Consider the following 19170-nt stretch of genomic DNA (forward strand, 5'->3'; position numbering starts at 1 on the left):
TTCTGTCTCCATGCCCTGGTTTTGCATTTTGCTTCCATTCCCCAGTTTTAGCATTTCCATATTCCTCTCTTATTCTGGTTGTGTTTCTATCTTCTCTTCCCTTCAGACTGTGAATTCTCTGAGAATAATGAGTCATTTCATACTGTGTCTCTCTCTAAAACTTGCACATCCAAAGGATATTTATTAAGTGCATTCTAATTGCATTCTTCTAGGTGCTGGGGGAAACAAATAGAACAAAACACACATAGTCCCCATTCTCATGGAATTTATGCTCTGGTGGTGGGAGACTGACAATAAACAGGAAACACAGACAAACAAAATAATTACAAATTGTGATTCAAGTCATAAAGCAAACAGGATGCAGGATAAAACAGTCTCTGAGGAAGGGAGACATTTCATTGGGTGTGAGAGCAGGCTCCGTTGTAGTGGTGACCAGAGGGATGCAAAATTGCCATTCTGGGGAGTGGCAGTGGGCAGGCCAAGTAGAACATTCTGGAGAATAGGACTGACAAAATCTGGAGGCAGGAAAATCTTGGCATATTCTAGGAATGGTCTGAAGTTATTTTGTGATAAGGGGGAGAGAGGTAGGAGATAGACCTGGGCAGATGGCAGGAGCCAGACTACTCAGGACCAGGAGTGTGGGCTCTGTTTGAAATGCAGCAGAAAGCCACTGGAGGGTCTTAAGCAGGAATGTGATATTGTTTGATGTATATTTTTCAAAGCTAGTATAGGTAGCCTTATAAGACCAGGGCTTATTTAGTCTAAAGGAATATTAATGGTTATCATTTTCCCACTGGAAGCATTTGCAAGAACTCGGTCTGTAAGGGTAGAAAACCGCTGAAAAGAATACGTAATTCAAGTTGCTTGTGTTGGCCAGGTAGTGTTAATTGTCTCGTTTCTACTTATCTATGAACAACGTTTGCTAAACAAACTTCTAGTATACACAGAACATTGGGGAGTGGGGTGGTATGTGTTTGTGGGAATGTGGTACCCCTGTAATTGAATTCTCAGAACAAATATTTAAGAATTAGCACATTAACTTGTCCTCATAATTCAGATCTCTTCCTTTTACTTTATTTCTCTCCACATTTAGGGTTGCCCTTCATGACTGTGAGAAATCCGCCAATTGTTCTAAGCAAGAATCCGCACATTTTAGGGAGTGATTCATTTACCTTTTAACAGGCTTTTTTTTTTTTTTTTTTTTTTTTTTGTGGTAGGTGAATCTTAAGTGTATTTCTGTAGAGCAGTAAAAAAGAGGGGCAGGAAATGTGATGCGAATATCAACTTTTAGACCCAAGAGGTAGAGAGGTGGAAGGACAGACTTTCTGTCTGAAGAGATTCCATGCTAATGCTCTTATAAAACTTCCCTGGTAATAATTCAACTTGGAATAATGCAGCAAGTTTTTATTGGTAGCCACCTATTTGTAGCTGAAAAGACTGGAAATAGTTTCACACAATGAAACCCAGCTATAAGGCAAACTGACATAAACCAAATGTTCCTGATAGATTCGCCTACTCTTCACAAACAGAATGGGTTCTGCAACAGCGGGAGTCTGGTCCATCTCTAATTTTATTCTCCTATTGGTGCTCAACCTTCCTAGATGGGAGGTGGGGTAAATGTTTCAATTAACTCGAACATACAGGGGCGCCTGGGTGGCTCAGTCAGTTGAGCGTCCGACTTCGGCTCAGGTCATGATCTTACAGTTTGTGGATTTGAGCCCCGCACAGGATTCTCTGCTGACAGCTCAGAGACTGGAGCCTGCTTCGGATTCTGCGTCTCCTTCTCTTTGCCCCTTCCTTGCTCATACTCTGTCTCTCTCTCAAACATAAATAGACGTTAAAAAAATTCTTAAAAACGTTAACTTGAACACATAACACTCTAGTTTGGGGTTCTAGGATCCAGGCCCACTGGGAGAAAGCAAACTGTTTAACAACTGTGATGGGTAGTATACTTTACCATGCAGTTTCTAAACTTTTTGAAACTAGTTTGTGGAATGACAATAGCTGTAAGAGGTGAAATTATATATTTAAAAAAAAATATATATATAATTTATATTTACATTATTCATATATATTTTTTACTTTTTCACTGGAAGCATTTGCAATATTATATGTTTGCAATATTATATATTTGCAATATTATTTATTTGTAATATTATATACTTGTAATATATTTTTGTAATATTATATATATATATTAATAGCCTTTAACTTTTTTATGAAGTAATCCAGTAAAATTGACTTCTACCCAATCCCCACTATTCTCACTTTATTGGCAACATTTCATCTGTGGGTTGTTGTTGAGACATTTTTACTGTTTACCAGATGGGGTAAGATTTTACATAACTTAAAACATCTGCTCGCATTGCAGTCCAATATGATCATCTATTTATATTTTTGAATTATATTATTCATTTCCTTTTAAATGATCATGAAACTGTTTTCAGAAGGACAAGTTTACATGATGTTTGCCAAAGACATTTAACTTTTCTCTTGCTTTTTTTCTTGTTTAACTGATATTAGGATAAGCCATATTGTGAGCTATGAATGTAGCGAAATATTTAAATGTATCTTCATTTTGGAAATATTTGATTTCATAATTACCTGTTGTTAATGCCACCTCTGCTTTCCTGCGTCCACCTGCATATAATAATTTCAATATAAATATAAAATGTAGAAAGCTATTTTCGATTGTGCTAGGCATCTGACGTAAAATAAAAGTTTGCAAAAAATACTGGGGAATAATACTGATCCTGAAAGAATGGAAGAAGGAAAAGCTATGTAAAACAAAAATGGAAATGGACTTATTTACTAGGACTTTGAAGTAGCTAGTAATAAAATTACTATTGTACAATATAAAAATAACTTTATATATATAATTGTCAAAGTTGGATATAGATGTTACTATTGTTGCTCCATAACACTCCAAATTGGATGTAGATGTTACTGTTGTTCCCCCGTTTTATAGACAAGGAAACTAAAGCTCAAGGACATTTAGCAGCTTACTCAAGGTTACAGAAGTGAAATCACTGGGGCTCAGACCACAGTCCCTACTAAATCCTTGGAAAGCCCAGTTAATAGCAAACACGTCTATGATTCTGAGAGATAAGATGACAACTTCTCTTTTATTTATTATTGCAGCATGGTTTACAGAGTCTGTTGCCCCCATAGGGTTAGATATCACCTTGGGGGTCACAGTGCATTGGCTGGTATAATGGGTCGAACGGTGTTCCTCCAAAAGACATGGCAGGTACTAACCCCCAGTACCTGTGAATGTGGCCTTATTTGGAAATAGAGTCTTCGTAGATGTAATTCAGTTAAAGATCTCCAGATAAAGTCATCCTGGCCCTAAATCCAATGACAAGAGGAAAACAAAGGGGCGCCTGGGTGGCTCAGTCGGTTAAGCGTCCGACTTCTGCTCAGGTTATGATCTTGTGGTTCGTGAGTTTGAGCCCCCTGTCCAGCTCTTTGCGGAGAGCTCAGAGCCTGGAGCCTGCTTCGGATTCTGTGTCTCCCTCTCTCTGTCCCTCCCCCGCGTGCACTCTTTCTCTCTCTCTCTCAAAAATAAACATAAAACAATTAAAAAAAAAGAGGAAAACAAAGACACAGACACAGATCCAGGTAAAAATGAAGATAAAGTTTTGAGTTCTGTAGCTTCAAGTCAAGGCAAACCAAGAATTTCCATCAGATACCAAAAATTAGGAGACAAACATAGGATGTATTCTCTCTCAGAGCTTGTGGAAGGCACAAACTAGGCCAATACCTTGATTTTTTGCTTCTGGGCTCTAGAACTACAAAAGAATGAATTTTCGTTGTTTTAGGCCACAAAGCTTGTGTGACATTTTTCATGACAACCTTAGGAGACTAAAATACCTGGTTGTCTTCTATAATCTATACAAAGAATAATATTTAAAAGCCATAATTTTGGCCACACTTAATTTTATTTTTTTAGAGAGAGAGAGAACTGTTGTAGGGATATGGGGGTGGGGGACAGAGAGAGAGACAGACAGTGTTTTAAGCAGGCTCCCCATTCAGCGAGGAGCCTGAAGTATGGCTCGATTCTGTGACCCTGGGCTCATGACCTGAACTGAAATCGAGTCGGACTCCTAGTTGACTGAGCCTCCCAGACAGCCCAAGATTTCTTTTTTTTTAATATATAGAAAACAAAATAAAATGGCAAGGTGACTAGAAATGCCAAGAGAAAAAGCATTAGGAAAGCAAACGTTCGTGGAAGCCAATGAACCTTCTTCTTCAGTGCCTAGGTTTCCTGGCCCTGGGCTGCCTGTCTTCCCCTGCCTGCAGTTTCACAGACAGGGTAGTGTGACTCAGGGGGTGGCAATTCTAGGATATCCGCTAGTTAATTATGTCACTCTGGAAAAGTCACTTAACTTCTCAGAGCCTCATCTATAAGATCAGTGTGGTGGGGCCATCGGCCGTCGTGAACTTGGATGGTTCACATTCTCACCTGAGGCCTGCTAGCTCATTGCTACTGTTTCCTCAGGAGCGGAACCCAGCTTGGCAGAATCAAGGCACCTGTGTGCAGGTCTCAACCCCCCCCCGCCCCCCCCCCCCCCCATCGCCAGGTTGCTAGCCGTCAGCTTCTTTTCTAGACAATAATGGTCATTGTGTTTATTGGTGGGTTAAATAAGAAAATACATGTGAACCGTATTTTTTTCACAGAGTAGGTGCTCAATAATGATTTTTCTTATGTCGTTAACCTTTACCTTTTGTTTCCAATGGTTAAGGCCGGTTCATCATCACGTTAACTCAGTCTTGAAGGCCTTTCTAGGGACTGACAAGCAGGTGTCCTCATGTCTTTTTAAAAAATTCCCATTATTTTTTTGTTTCAGTTTTCATCCTTGGCTCTGTGTTCTATGTATCACCAGCAGACAAGGAGATGTGTCTTGAATGCTGTTTAATTTGTGTTAAGAGGATAGGTTGAAAATAAGTTTTTTGTTTCCGACTATGCTCTCATCACACCTCCATAAACCCACATCCCGGGAATTTGAAAATCTCTATACTAATATTCTAACCATGACTCACTGGAAATGGTGCTCTGCCATTGTCTGGCAAATACAAATGATTGACATTTCTAATGGATTTTGGAAGAGGGCTTTTTAAATGAGACAATCTTCTGTATATGACTTAAAAGCACCTAGAACCACCCACTGGCATAAATTCAGGCCTGCCTCAGAGTGATACTGTGTAACAAAGCAGGGACTCAGGATGATAAAGCATAATACACCCTTAAAAGTCTGGATGAACTATGAAGTTTATTCTCTGTTGCTTTTTTTTTTTTCCAGTAGAAAGAAATATATTTCAGAAACCAGTGAATTTTGAAACAGCAAAGATTTGTTACATTTTTCAGACTAGGTCGGATAGTCAAGTGCATGGTCCGGAGCAGCACTTAGGAAACCCTATTTCCTCTTCTTTCTGTTTCCATCAGGCACTGCGAATTGCTCCACAGCTCCCAGACTTACCTCAGCTCCCAAGTCACGGTCCTTTCTCTGCCTCCCCCACTGTTCCCTTACAACGCACACTGACCTGTCCCAGCTTTAGCTACAGGAGCTCTGTCCTGTTGATGGGCAGGGAGCAGCGACAGGGTTGGCCGGACAATGCCCAGGATTCTCTTGCTTGAGCTGGGGCAAAGGCAATGAAGTGTATGTAAAAAGTACTTTTTAGACCTGTCACAACAGTAAGTTTATAATTATGAACTTGTAACTTCAATGTACTTCCAGATATATTATCACATTTCCTCTTAAAAAGATTTCATTAGATACTCATAATACATGACTACTTTGGGGAGGCTAGCTGACTTGGTTGAGTATAGAGGTAAAAGTTGAATCTGGTCTGGGTCTTGTAACTCCTAGTACCATGTCTCTCTCAACTAACTTTCTTTCTTTCTTTCTTTCTTTCTTTCTTTCTTTCTTTCTTTCTTTCTTTCTTTCTCTTTCTCTTTCTTTCTCTCTTTCCTCCTTTCTTTCTATCTATATATCTATTGTCTATCTATCTATGATATATCTATTATCTATCCACCCATGCATCTAATCATCTATATATCTTCATCCTTCCATCTAGTCTCATTGCTTTACTGTAGTCATACTTGAATGGGTGTAACTCATGCTCTGAGAGCAGAATGCAGGAGGCAATAGCCATAAATGGTTGGCATCATCCCAACTGCCTAGTGCTCTGTGGTGTGTGCCAATCCTTCTGGTCTACCACCACTGAAGCTTCCAACACTGTCTAAAGTGTCATAACAACCAAAGGTAAACTATCAGAACAGAGGACCAAAAGGGGAGAGATACAGGCAATGAGACAATTTTATGGGGTGGCTGCTATAAAATTTTAATATCACTTATTCTTAATTCCACCTTTCCTGAGTAATGTGTCTGTTCAAAATGTAATGCGATAAAAATAAAATGAAATAATTACTTTCCTAGTCTATAAGTGGAAATCAAAAGTCAGTGGAGAGGCAGCTTTTCAAAGTCAAAACCCATTCAAAATATGAAAAAAAATTGTGTCAGTTTGTTGCTATTCATGAATTATTCTATTCAACAAACCTTGGGATGGGAAATGGCAGAGATTTAATATCATAAAGCCTTCTTGAAAGGCCAGCAGGGTATGATTTTTTTTTCAAGTTCATTTATTTATTTTGAGAGAAAGAGAAAGAAGGAGAGAGAGAATCCCAACCAGGTTCCATGTTGTCAGCATGGAGCCCAACACGGGGACTCGATCTCATGAATTGTGAAATCGTGACCTGAGCCAAGATCAAGAGTCGTATGCTCAACCAACTGAGCCCCCCCCAGGCGCCCCCCAGCAGGGTCTGATTCTTATTCTGTGCTCATTGTAATCCTCATCCCAGTTATCATGGTAAAAATTTTTATTTTCAAAACACATGCTTTTTTAAACATGAATTAAATAAAATCAGTAAGATTCCTTTCTTAGTTTAGAGGCCACAAACTTAGGCTTTGTGGGCCATGTGGTCTCTGTCACAATGGTGTACCTCCGCCTTCGCAGCTTGAAAGCAACAATGGGCATAAATGAATAGGTGTGACTATGCTCCAAACAACTTCATTAAAAACACACACACACACACACACAAACAAAAACAGGTAGTGGATGGATTTCACTTGCAGGCTGTAGTTTGCTGACCCCTTTCCTAGATCAAGTCGGGAGGAGGGGTGTGATGCTAGGTGTTTTTGCTAACATCTAAGGCGGGACAAATACCTGTACGTGTCGCGGGACATCGCTGCGTTAGCTTATCCCTATTTATTAATATATGCAAACACCAGTCAGCTCGCTTCTCCTTCCGTGTGATTCAGGAATCTCTTTACTTTTCTGTAGCAAAGAAACAAAGTGCCGGTTCTCTTCAAGGCTAGGCCTGCTCTATAGGGGATTGGAAACAATTGCAATTGGAAAAGCAAATATTCTCCCTTACCAAAGTTTTAAGACAGAAAGTGGAGAAATAAAAACTTCATTAGTAGCCAGACCTGAGCCTTGGATGCTCATTGAATTTGAAAGCGCCAAATAGGTGAAAAAAAATGAATGCATCAATCTTTCAGAATCAATGCATCTCTCTGCAAATAGAGCTAACTTTCTATTTCAACCCCATTCTCCCTTCATCTACCATAGAGACACCAGAAATCACATCGTCCCTGAGTTAAATGACATTACAGTGCCAAGCATAGATTCTTGGTGTATAGATTCTTAGCAAAATGACAACCATACTGTGAGCTTTAGAAAACGTAACATAATGCAACATACGATCCATAGAGAAGCCTCCTAAATAGATGGGAAGCAAGCAGCTGCGAGCTGTCTCTTCCAGCACCTGACCTCCTGAGATGCTTAATAAAATAGCCTACAAAGTATTACTCTCTCATCAGTGCCAAGAGGCATTTGTGGAGAGATAAATAAAGCTATTTTCCAAAATGGGGAATATTCTGGTGTGCCGGTATTGAAATGACAGTTTCTTTATGGGATAGGAGATGGGCAGGAAAACACCAGCCGGGTAGTTGCCCCTGTGCCCACCACCGGTGGAAGGTCTATAATGAGATTCCAAATTAGATCGCTGAACCTCGGAGACAAGGTGCTTCACATCTGTGAGATGTTCAGCTTGACTTCATAATGAGTTCACTGAGCAGAATGAACCACACTTGAAATCAAATACTTTGCATTCAGGATGAAATAAGTGGGGATCAATCATAGTCAGGGAAGTAGCATTTGCTCGGAATGTAATGCTAGACTGAGCTATAAGAAAAAAAAGGGGAGGGGGGACAGAGGAACATGGAGTGGACAAGAGAGCCCTGGTTCATGGGTGACACTGGTGACAGCAATGTGCCATGTTTGTGTTGGGGCAGAGCTGCACCTCTGGAGATGGTGTCTGAAGAAAGCGGGATGTGAGAAGGATGAAGGTTCATGCTATCTGCCCAAACAAATCAGCATGCCCAAGAAGCACCCAGACACCGCCATCTTAGGAAGCATTTTCTGAGTGTACTCTTCTCAGAGGCTTTTATCTGGGGACAGCTTTGGGGGACCAAACTGAGCGGTGTTGGTCACCGAGTTGTTTGGTGTTGCATGCTGGTGAGATTCTAGAGGAAGCCGGGCATAGCCCACCTATGGATGGCGTGACTGAGTGTCAACAAATGCCTGGGAAAAGCCCTGGAGGTGGCTGAAGGGCTACCCAGGGACACAGAAGCTTCCAGAGGAGCACCTCTCACTGCCCAGGCAGCTCCCTCGCAGAGCCCCTAAGATGAGTATCTGGAGAAAGCTCTCTGGGCTGGCATAGCCAACACCCCAATAATCCAGAGCCTTTCATCCCAGCCATTCTTCCATGATTAGTATACCTGCCAGGGCCAGGGTTCCCCCAAGGTGGGGGTCGGCTGCCGGAAATAATCAGGGGCGCCCCCAGGTGTGACCCACCTCTCCTTTCTCAGAACCAATATCGTTACCTGTTCACTGTCTAGCGGGGAAATGTCACTGGAGGCCTCATTAACAGCAGACAGTACAGAGAGTCATCGTATAACTTCTGGCCTTTCTGCACGATTTGAAGCTTATATTACAGGAGGAAGAAAAAGAACAGGTGTCATGACTTGCCTTTTTCTTTTTTCATCCTGCAACTGTCACTCACAGGGTTCCAAACAGAATGAAAAGTGCCAACAGGAAGCCCAGTGAGTTGCCTGGCCTGGGAGGTTATGCTGGTTTGTTGCAGTCATTGCTTTTACCAGAAAGGACAGTGACCCAATGTCCCTCTCTCCTACTTTCTCTTTCAAGATTTTCTTTTGGCTTGACATAGCCTCTTGGCTGCCGAGCTCCATCCAGATCCCAGCAGCCACCTGCTCGGATCCATCCTAGACATGGCCCTGCTGCTGGCCTCAGGCTACCTTCTGGAATCCTCCAAAAGTCCTAGGGGAACAAGTAAGTGCATTTCATTCTCTCTGTTCCTCACCGTGTCTGCTAATGACAGCTTTCTGTTATGGGGGGAGAGAGACTGGCCCATCTGGTGCTCCCTTGCTTCCTAGTAAGATTATAGGAGGAGAGGGGAGATATTTTGGACAGCAGCCTCTGGCTGCTACTATAGCTCCTTCTCTAGACTCACCCTGCAATGCCAAGCTGTGATTTTCAGCCTGGCAATCGACTGGAAATGAGTGAGTGATACGATGGAAGGCTTTCAGGGTCAAAGAAAAGCAAGGTGGGGACATTATATGTATTATGCAGTACCTAATACAATTAAGCAATGCTAATGTGTAGACTGCATCTACAGGAAAAAGGTGTTTCCCAAACTGCTCTATCAATGAACTTGTTCTGGGGCATTTCCCAAGACTGTATTCTGGTGGGAACTCGAAGGGTTAAATGTTGAGAATGATCATTGCTGTGTATTCTGTGTACATACTGAAGTAGGATACTTACAACACCCACCGATAGCCATTGCTATCAAGGAGACAAGAAGACTATGGTGTCTCATTAAGGCAAGTACAAATTGATCCAGGGTGTTCAAGGTCAAACCATTAAAAGAAGTGCTCTTGTTCTGCTATTTGTCCCCATTTCTTTCTTTCTAATGTACTCCTCTCCAATTCGTTGAATCCCACCCCCACGCCCCATTCTTAGACTCTCTTGGGGAAAATTCCATGTACTTTTCTAAGTTGAATCTCATTTTGCTATTCTTGTCCATATTCTTGTTCCTAGGGGAAGAGACATGGCTAGAATTCTTGTGTGTATGACTGATAAAACCTTTAGAAAAAAAAGAGATAATGAGGCAGAGACCAACAGAGACTCAAAGACTCTCCAGCATAGATACAACACAACAGCTCTGTCATCTCAAAAGAAATCTTGTCATTAATATGCCAGGGATGGGAGTCCTCGTCTGAGTGGTCATGTGGGCGGGCTGCATTTACTGAGTACCTGCGGCGGCGATGCAGACAACTGTCCCAGTCACAGCGGGAAATTATGCGGGAGCAAGACACTCTAATAAAACAAGAGGAACACAACAAAAAAAGCGCTGAAAGATACACAGAGAAAAAAATGACTCTCAGAAGCACTTGTGTCGTCTTGTACATTGTTACCTGAGTGCTAAGGATGGGGCTACAGTGGCAGAAGCAGCTAGAGCCATTGTCTGGGGCAGCCTGAGGGGTGGGGGGAGGTGGCTCCGCATACCAAGACAAATTTGCATCTGGTGGAGAAGAGACTTAACCAAGATGCTCAGGCGGCCCCCCCAGCAGTGAGGACTTACGGGAAGACCAGAGCATTCTTAGCTGGTTCTTGCTCCGGTCCCTCTTGGGTTAGAGCCCCTTCCTACACATGTCCTATCTCAGCTTGCTGTGGGCCTTCTGCTTTGTGAGTGCCAGGAAACTTGAAGCTTTAGAAACAGAGACTGGCTTCCATTAACACAGATGTGCCACCATGTTCTCCATCGTATGAACTGGTGATGGAATAGAGAATTTGACTTCCTTTTGCTAACGTAAGTGCCAATAAGATCCGATCAGTTATGTCGATATCCTCTCTGGCTCTTTCACTTTCGCTGGACAGTTCACATGCCATATGGCAGCTACAAAAAATAGCCCTAGGCAATGAAGCCTTTCAAAGCAACGGTCTTGGATGTTTCCCCACTTTTGCGATGCGCTGGCCATCGTCTTTCGGGCTCTGCATGCTGCTTTCATCCATGCTTCTGGCTTCTTTGTCTTTGGCAAACCTTTGGACTCCTCTACGGTAACAGCGCCTTGGTTCTCAGCTCTGTCCCCTTTCCTGGTTTCTGTGTTGCCAACATATTCAAGGAGGAAGCACCCTCACTGGCTGGAGTGTTCACCTCTCTCTGCCTTTACACACTGCCCTCTTTACTTCTCACCCTGTACCCCACTACCTTTCCCTTTCCTCTTCCCCTCCACACCACCAGGGGAAGATTTCGATACAGATATCCCAGCGATTAAAATTCTGATACTTGGGCAGGAAAGAATACTGTTAAAATAACTTCCCAGAAGGGATGGAGTAATTTTTCCAAAGTTAAAATGCTGATAGAATAGGAAGAGCCAGGTCTAGGGGATTTGATTACTTTGAATTACTCTAGTAGTCCTCAACCCGGGGTATGATTTTTGCCCCCAGCCCAGGATCGTTTGGCAACGTCTGGAGACATTTTGGTTGACACAACTGCGTTGGAGAGAGGCAGGTGGTTGCTATCTGCTCTAGAAGGTAGGGATGCCCCTTATATCCATCGATGCAGAGGAATTACTGGGGCTAAGATGTCAGGATGCTCCAGAGGAGAAGACCTGAATTACCCTAACTGTAACAAAGTTGTGCTGTTTACATTTGGTAATTTAGTTCACCTGGGCAGAAAAAAGATCCGTTTTCCTTAGCTGGACAAACCAGTGCAATTTTCTTTGGAAGAAATTCTTATTCTTGTCTCCTCCCCTTACTCAGTTTCCAAGAAAGGATCTATACCAGGGACTGGCAAACTTTCTCTGTGCCAGGTAGTAAATGTTTTAGGCTCTGTGGTTCCAAGAGGCAAAACTGAAGCTATTTATACAACAAGGGAGAGAATCCCTGCCCTTTGCCTTGATTGGGTGGTTCCAGCAACCCAGTTGCTATTTGCTGGTGGAAGACCATCTGGCTCAAGGGGTGGGGCCTGGTGGTGAGGCGACTCTTGGACAGAGATTCCAACACCCAGTGCTAATAGCAAAGTCCCTCAAATTCAAGGGGCATCAAGAGCTGGCCTTGGGCAGTAGCAAGCGTCAGCTGCTGGCTGGGGAGGCAGGTGCTGGGAGTGGAGTGTGGGGCACAGGGTGGATGCCTGGGCTTGGTCTCTGCAACTTTGGTGCCGGCCAGCTCAAGTGCCCCCAGGCTATAGAGAAACAGAAAGATACGGCCTACAAGCTGTAGTTTGTTAGCCCTGACCTAGATCATTCTGGATTTTGTATTTCAACATCTTCATCTTTCTCTGAGAGACTTCTTTTGTCTCAATCTGAAGAGAATTTCCCAATGTTTCTCACGTTTTGGGTAACAACAGAACTTAACTATGGAGCAAAATCATATATAAGGATCATTTTCCCTAAATGAGGTCAGTCCTATTCAGCTCTGCCACGTAAAGCTTTGGGTTGCTAGACTTTAGGGGAACATATTGGATCCAGTAAGATATCTGTATCCAGATTACCTAGCACTTAAAAAAAATGAGACTAGAAGGCATAAACTCCTCTCTATTCCCCAAACCTGTAAACTTTAGCTCAAAATATTGGTCTGATTTTATTGGCATAATAGTAACAAGAGTTAGTCTAAGTAAGTTACATATTTCATATATTTTATATGAAAGAAAGAGAAGTAATTATTAGAAAACAATAAAAACCATAAGCACTTCCTTTTCTCCATTCTTGGAGAAAGAAGTACGTTTGCCTTTGTATGTTACTTTTTCAAGCTTCTTCCTCTATCCTTGTCCTTGATCCAAGTTTTCTCTCCTTGAAAATAAACCTTTTAACAATCTTTGCTGTTATATCCACTAACATTTTCAAGGAAGTACCATTCTAAATGGTGAATACTTTAGAAGCATTTTCATTATATTTGCAAACAACGCACTAAAGCTTGCTGTCTCTGCTGTGTAATAGTAGTGGAGATCCCAGCAAGTGTAATAAGACAAGAAAAAAAAAAGAAATTATCTGTTTGGTAGTGTACCTTCTGCTCATCCTGAACTGGTGCATTTTCATGCTTATATTTTCAGTGTTTTAACTTTTTATTGCATTTTCTTCCCTTAGGTGGACTAAATGTCTCCAGTGGCTTTAGCTATAGGATATAAATTAAGTGTCCAAATCTGTGTTGGAAATTCAGACTTTTCTCCTGAATCATGCTCTTAATATCTAACTCTTCATTAGAAAGTACCACCTGTATACCCCAGAGACATCTGAGAGTTGATATATCCAATATATTCAACACTGAAATCATTATCTTCCCCTGTAAAACTGCTCTTTCTCTATTTACAGGGTTTATTCATACAAAAATGTCAATAGCATTTCGATTGAGAAACCTCCATTTTTTCCCCCTGTATTTCCTATCATGGGAACAGGGCCAGCCTTCACTCATCCCACAATCCTAAATTCCGGGAGTCATTCCACACTCATCAGTCCATAGACAACTGTGCACCAAGATTCTCTTTCCTCACTATTTTGTCATTTGTGTTCTCACTTTTCCTGTTCCACTACTGTTGCCTTAAATTAGGCTTCCATCACATTTCTCCATAACTGTTGTAATAATATATTAATTAGCCTCCTTATTGAAATTCTTACATTCCTCCACAATACTGCAATTATAGGGACCTGTTGAAAATGAAAGTCTAGGGGCGCCTGGGTGGCGCAGTCGGTTAAGCGTCCAACTTCAGCCAGGTCATGATCTCGCGGTCCGTGAGTTCGAGCCCCGCGTCGGGCTCTGGGCTGATGGCTCGGAGCCTGGAGCCTGTTTCCGATTCTGTGTCTCCCTCTCTCTCTGCCCCTCCCCCGTTCATGCTCTGTCTCTCTCTGTCCCAAAAATAAATAAAAAACGTTGAAAAAAAATTAAAAAAAAAAAAAGAAAATGAAAGTCTAATCATGTTATTTCCTGACTTAAACTTTTCTTGAGTTCTCAAAGCCTTTACAGTTAAAGCAGAAACTATTTAGCATATATACAAGGTCTTTCATTTTCTAGTCCAATACTACTAACAGTATTCATTTATTCTTTGCATATATTACATTTACTTAATATTATATGCCAGGCATATGCATTTACCTATATTTAATTTAATCTAAAAAAAACACACCTAAAATGAAGATATTTTTTTACTCCTTCCATTTACAGTCAAGGAAAAGCACAAGCCTTTAAAGAATTTATCCAAGGGGTGGCTGGGTGGCTCAGTCAGTTAAGTGTCTGACTCTTGATTGATTTCAGCTCAGGTCATGATCTCACGCTTCATGAGTCTGAGCTCTGCATCAGGCTCTGTTCTGACAGTGTGGAGCCTGCTTGGGATCCTCTCTCTCTCCTTCTCTCTTTCTGTTCCTCCCCTGCTTGTGTTCTCTCTCCCCCCAGCCCATCTCTCTCAAAATAAATAAATAAACTAAAAAAAAAAAGAATTATCCAAGATCACAGAGCTGGAAAGCTGCATGTTTGTAATTTGAACCTGAATGGCCTGATTACAGAGCACAGAATACCCCTGCCCCCCTTTCCCACTCAAGAGAATGCAGATGCTCAGGAGTACCCCCTTTTCCTCCTGTTTCTTCTTTGGGACCTGGCCACACAAAGTCAGCTTAGTGTTTGTTTTATGGCACATTCTTAACATTGCCATGCACGGATAATTCATTATTTTTAATAATGTTATAACATCCTCAAATGCCGTCTAAAACATGACTTAAGACCTTGACAATAATCTAAGCCTAAAAATATGATTCATCCTTTTATTTCCCTTCCCTGTGTCTCTGAAATTACCATCCTTCATAATCTTTTGTTTTTGTGTACATTTATTGCTATCATATGTATTTCTAGAAAGTATATATTTTGATTTCAGATGATTTCACTTCAAAAAGCTATCATAATGCACATAATCTTTTGGGACACATTGCTGCTAAGACTAACCTATATTACTGTACTCTGACCACTATATTAGAAAATGTTTTGTGATATACCAACTTTGATTTATCCACTCTTTAGTGGATGGGCACTGGCTTATATCCAGGACCTTGGTTTGAATGGTAGGGCCATGCACATTCTTGTACAAAATTCTTCCTCTTATAGAGCTAATGGGGAAGACAGAAAAATACAGAGAAGTAAATAAATACATAAGAAAGGTATAATGTATCTTTTTCCCTTTCTCACTTTATAGTTAATGCTACAGCAATTCTAAACTACTGGCACCCAACGGTTTGATTCCTCCAAATTTTTGCTCATATTGTTTGATCTGCACAAAGTATCTTTTGAGCCCTGGTGGTTTCTATGTAACTTTTATTTCCTTTTGTCTTTCAAGATTCAACTTAGAACCTCTGTTATGAAGCTTTCAGTGATACCTCCCTGACTAAGGTAAGGGCCCCTCTTTGTACTCATATAGCTCCTTATCATACCTTTATCACATCTTTTTCACTTTCTCTGTCCTCTAGAGTACAAACCCAAATCTTATTATCTTTAAACAGGTCTAGTGACCAGTGTGATGGCAGCAGATGAAAGGTGTTCAATAGATGATTATCAGGAAAAAAAAAAGATGAAATAGTTCTCAAAATCCTAGGACAATATCTTCTGTAGGAATTCACACTTGGGATTTTAAGAAAGAGGGTTAGTTCTGCATATGAGGGTTGCAAGAGGTAGTCACGATGAGTATATCTCTTCACTCATGAAAAGCAAATGTAGTCTGGTCATGCCCTTACTCCAGGGAATGAGACAGCCTTATCATTAATTAATTCAAGAGACATTTCGTCAAAAGTGATCCTATTCCTTTTGTATAAGAGATCAAAAATGGATTTAGAAGAGAAATTTCAATAAAGTGGTTTGGAAAGCAATGTAATTTAGCAGAAAAAGCAATGTCCTAGAAATGAGAAGACCTTGGTGGTGTGATAGGTAGAGGGCATTGGGCTTATGGAATGGGAAAGAGAAAAAAAAAATCTAAATCCTAGAGAATATGATTGAAAGGTCTGGAGAATAGATATTCTAAAGCCACCCTTTCCATTCACAGAGATTTTTCTTATTTAGGAGAGTGTCCTCCTTAGAGATTTAAACTTTAACCTGGCTTAAAGTTAAGACAAATCAATACTTCTAATTTTTTTTTTTTGTTCTCTATTCATAAATGAAGATACAGGTTATACCTCTCTTGTCCGGATTTGTTGTTCTCATTGTAAATGAAACTTTTCATTGTTAAAGTGCCTATGGGCCTTCCCTCCACCTTCTTTCATCCTTTTTTTAAAAATGTTTATTTATTTCTGAGACTGAGACAGAGCATGAGTGAGGGAGGGGCAGAGAGAGAGGGAGACAGAATCAGAAGCAGGCTCCAGGCTATGAGCTGTCAGTGCAGAGCCCGATGCGGGGCTCAAACTCGTGAACTGTGAGATCATGACCTGAGTCAAAGTCGGTCGCCCAACCAACTGAGCCACCCAGGTGCCCCAACCTTCTTTCATCCTTAATTTTTAACCTGGAAATAGAAGGTTATGTCAGAGAAGACTATCTTGATTTGCTAGCAAAGTAATAAGAATTAAAGAACAGTCTTTTGAGAGCTGAAAGTGGTGTCCCAGAGCCAGGAAGATGAGGAAAAGAGAAGAAATATAAGGGAATTCTGCAGAAAGAGTGGGCCAGAATGAAAATAGATGGGCAGTAAGACATTTCTATAAGGTTTATGATCAGAAATTAAACACGAAACACACACAACAGCATGTGTCAAGGGAAGCAAAATGAATGATCCATTAATTCTACTACTGGTTATTTACCCAAAGAATATGAAAGCACTAATTCAAAAGGATATGTGCACCCCTATGTTTATTGCAGCATTATTTACATTAGTCAAAAAATGGAGGCAGTCTAACTGTCCCCTGCTAGGTTACACACACACACACACACACACACACACACACACACAGAATATTACCCAGCCATAAAAAGGATGAGATCTTGCCATTTGTGGTAACATGGATGGACCTAGAAAGCATTATGTTAAGTGAAATAAGTCACACTGAGAAAGACAAATACCATATGCTTTCACTCATCTATGGAATAAAAAACAAAAGAAATTAATAAGTAAAAAACAAAAAGCAGAATCAGACCTATAAATACAAAGAACAATCTGGCGTTTACCAGAGGGAGGCGGGGTGAAGGTATGGGCAAGATGAACGAAGAGGAGTAGGAGATACAGGCTTCCAGTTGTGGAATGAGTAAGTCACTGGGATGGAGAGTACAGCATAGGGAATATAGTCAATGGTATTATAATAGTATTTTGTGGTAACAGATAGCAGCCACACTTGTGGTGAGCATCCCATAATGTAAAGAAAGAGATGTTGAATTGTTCCGTTGTATACCCAAAACTAATGTAACATCGTGTGTCAACTATACTTAAGTAAAAACATAAAAATAAATAACACAAGAAACAGAAAACCAAAGAAAAAATTTAAAATGTGGAAGAAAAAGAAACTAGAGAGAGTTCAGGGAAGAGAAATGGAAGCAATGAGCAGGGTATGGCCTCCTTGGATCTCTGCTGTCATTGGCCTGCATGAGACTGGAGCTGTTTTATGTACACGTTAAAAGAAAAGGTCTTCCAGGATGACGAGCATTCTTGCAGATGAGGGGTTACATTTAGACTTGTAGCAGGCATTCGTGACTGCATGTACTTAATGAGTTGGGTGTTGCTCATAATACTAAATAATACTAGGATGTTTCCATTTGCAAGTGTGAGCATAGTGTGTGAAAGCATGAAAGGTTTAGTGGTATCAGCATCACACAGATTTCCTTTTCTTTAAAAAATAGTACGTGTTTCATCCCCAAAGGCAAGGGAATTAAAAGCAAAAATGAATTACTGGGACCTTATGAAGATTAAAAGCTTCTGCACAGCAAAGGAAACAACCAACAAAACTAAAAGGCAACCAATGGAATGGGAAAAGATATTTGCAAATGACATATCGGACAAAGGGCTAGTATCCAAAATCTATAAAGAGCTCACCAAACTCCACACCCGAAAAACAAATAACCCAGTGAAGAAATGGGAAGAAAACATGAATAGACACTTCTCTAAAGAAGACATCCGGATGGCCAACAGGCACATGAAAAGATGCTCAACGTCGCTCCTCATCAGGGAAATACAAATCAAAACCACACTCAGGTATCACCTTACACCAGTCAGAGTGGCCAAAATGAACAAATCAGGAGACTCTAGATGCTGGAGAGGATGTGGAGAAACGGGAACCCTCTTGCACTGTTGGTGGGAATGCAAACTGGTGCAGCCACTCTGGAAAACAGTGTGGAGGTTCCTCAGAAAATTAAAAATAGACCTACCCTATGACCCAGCAATAGCACTGCTAGGAATTTACCCAAGGGATACAGGAGTGCTGATGCATAGGGGCACTTGTACCCCAATGTTTATAGCAGCATTCTCCACAATAGCCAAATTGTGGAAAGAGCCTAAATGTCCATCAACTGATGAATGGATAAAGAAATTGTGGTTTATATACACAATGGAATACTACGTGGCAATGAGAAAGAATGAAATATGGCCCTTTGTAGCAACGTGGATGGAACTGGAGAGTGTGATGCTAAGTGAAATAAGCCATACAGAGAAAGACAGATACCATATGTTTTCACTCTTATGCGGATCCTGAGAAACTTAACAGAAGACCATGGGGGAGGGGAAGAGAAAAAAAAAAGAAAGGGAGGGAGGCAAACCATAAGAGACTGTTAAAAACTGAGAACAAACTGAGGGTTGATGGGGGGTGGGAGGGAGGGGAGGGTGGGTGATGGGTATTGAGGAGGGCACCTTTTGGGATGAGCACTGGGTGTTGTATGGAAACCAATTTGACAATAAATTTCATATATTGAAAAAAAATAGTATGTGATTTTTTCTGATTCTTTTAGAAATATATTTGAAGGTATTAGATAGAGTTTAGGGGGTGTGACCAGGAAGGCTCTCTAATCAAATGACAAGTTTAATGGAATATATGTGATCTTTTCTTAAAAGATCATACATACCCAGACAAAAGAAAAGTGTCA

At 41.0% G+C, this 19170-nt stretch overlaps 1 long non-coding RNA gene across 1 annotated transcript in view; it reads left to right on the top strand.

The window, feature by feature from the left end:
* Positions 1-15746, top strand: part of LOC123384324 — a 64486-nt gene extending 48740 nt beyond the window's left edge. Inside the window, exons 4-5 of the long non-coding RNA XR_006595243.1 lie at positions 9271-9414; positions 15461-15746. This is a non-coding gene — a long non-coding RNA (uncharacterized LOC123384324). The remainder of the gene's footprint in view (positions 1-9270; positions 9415-15460) is intronic.
* Positions 15747-19170: the final 3424 nt, after the last annotated feature.

This window comes from Felis catus, chromosome A1 (assembly GCF_018350175.1).
Source record: "Felis catus isolate Fca126 chromosome A1, F.catus_Fca126_mat1.0, whole genome shotgun sequence".
Lineage (NCBI taxonomy): Eukaryota > Metazoa > Chordata > Mammalia > Carnivora > Felidae > Felis > Felis catus.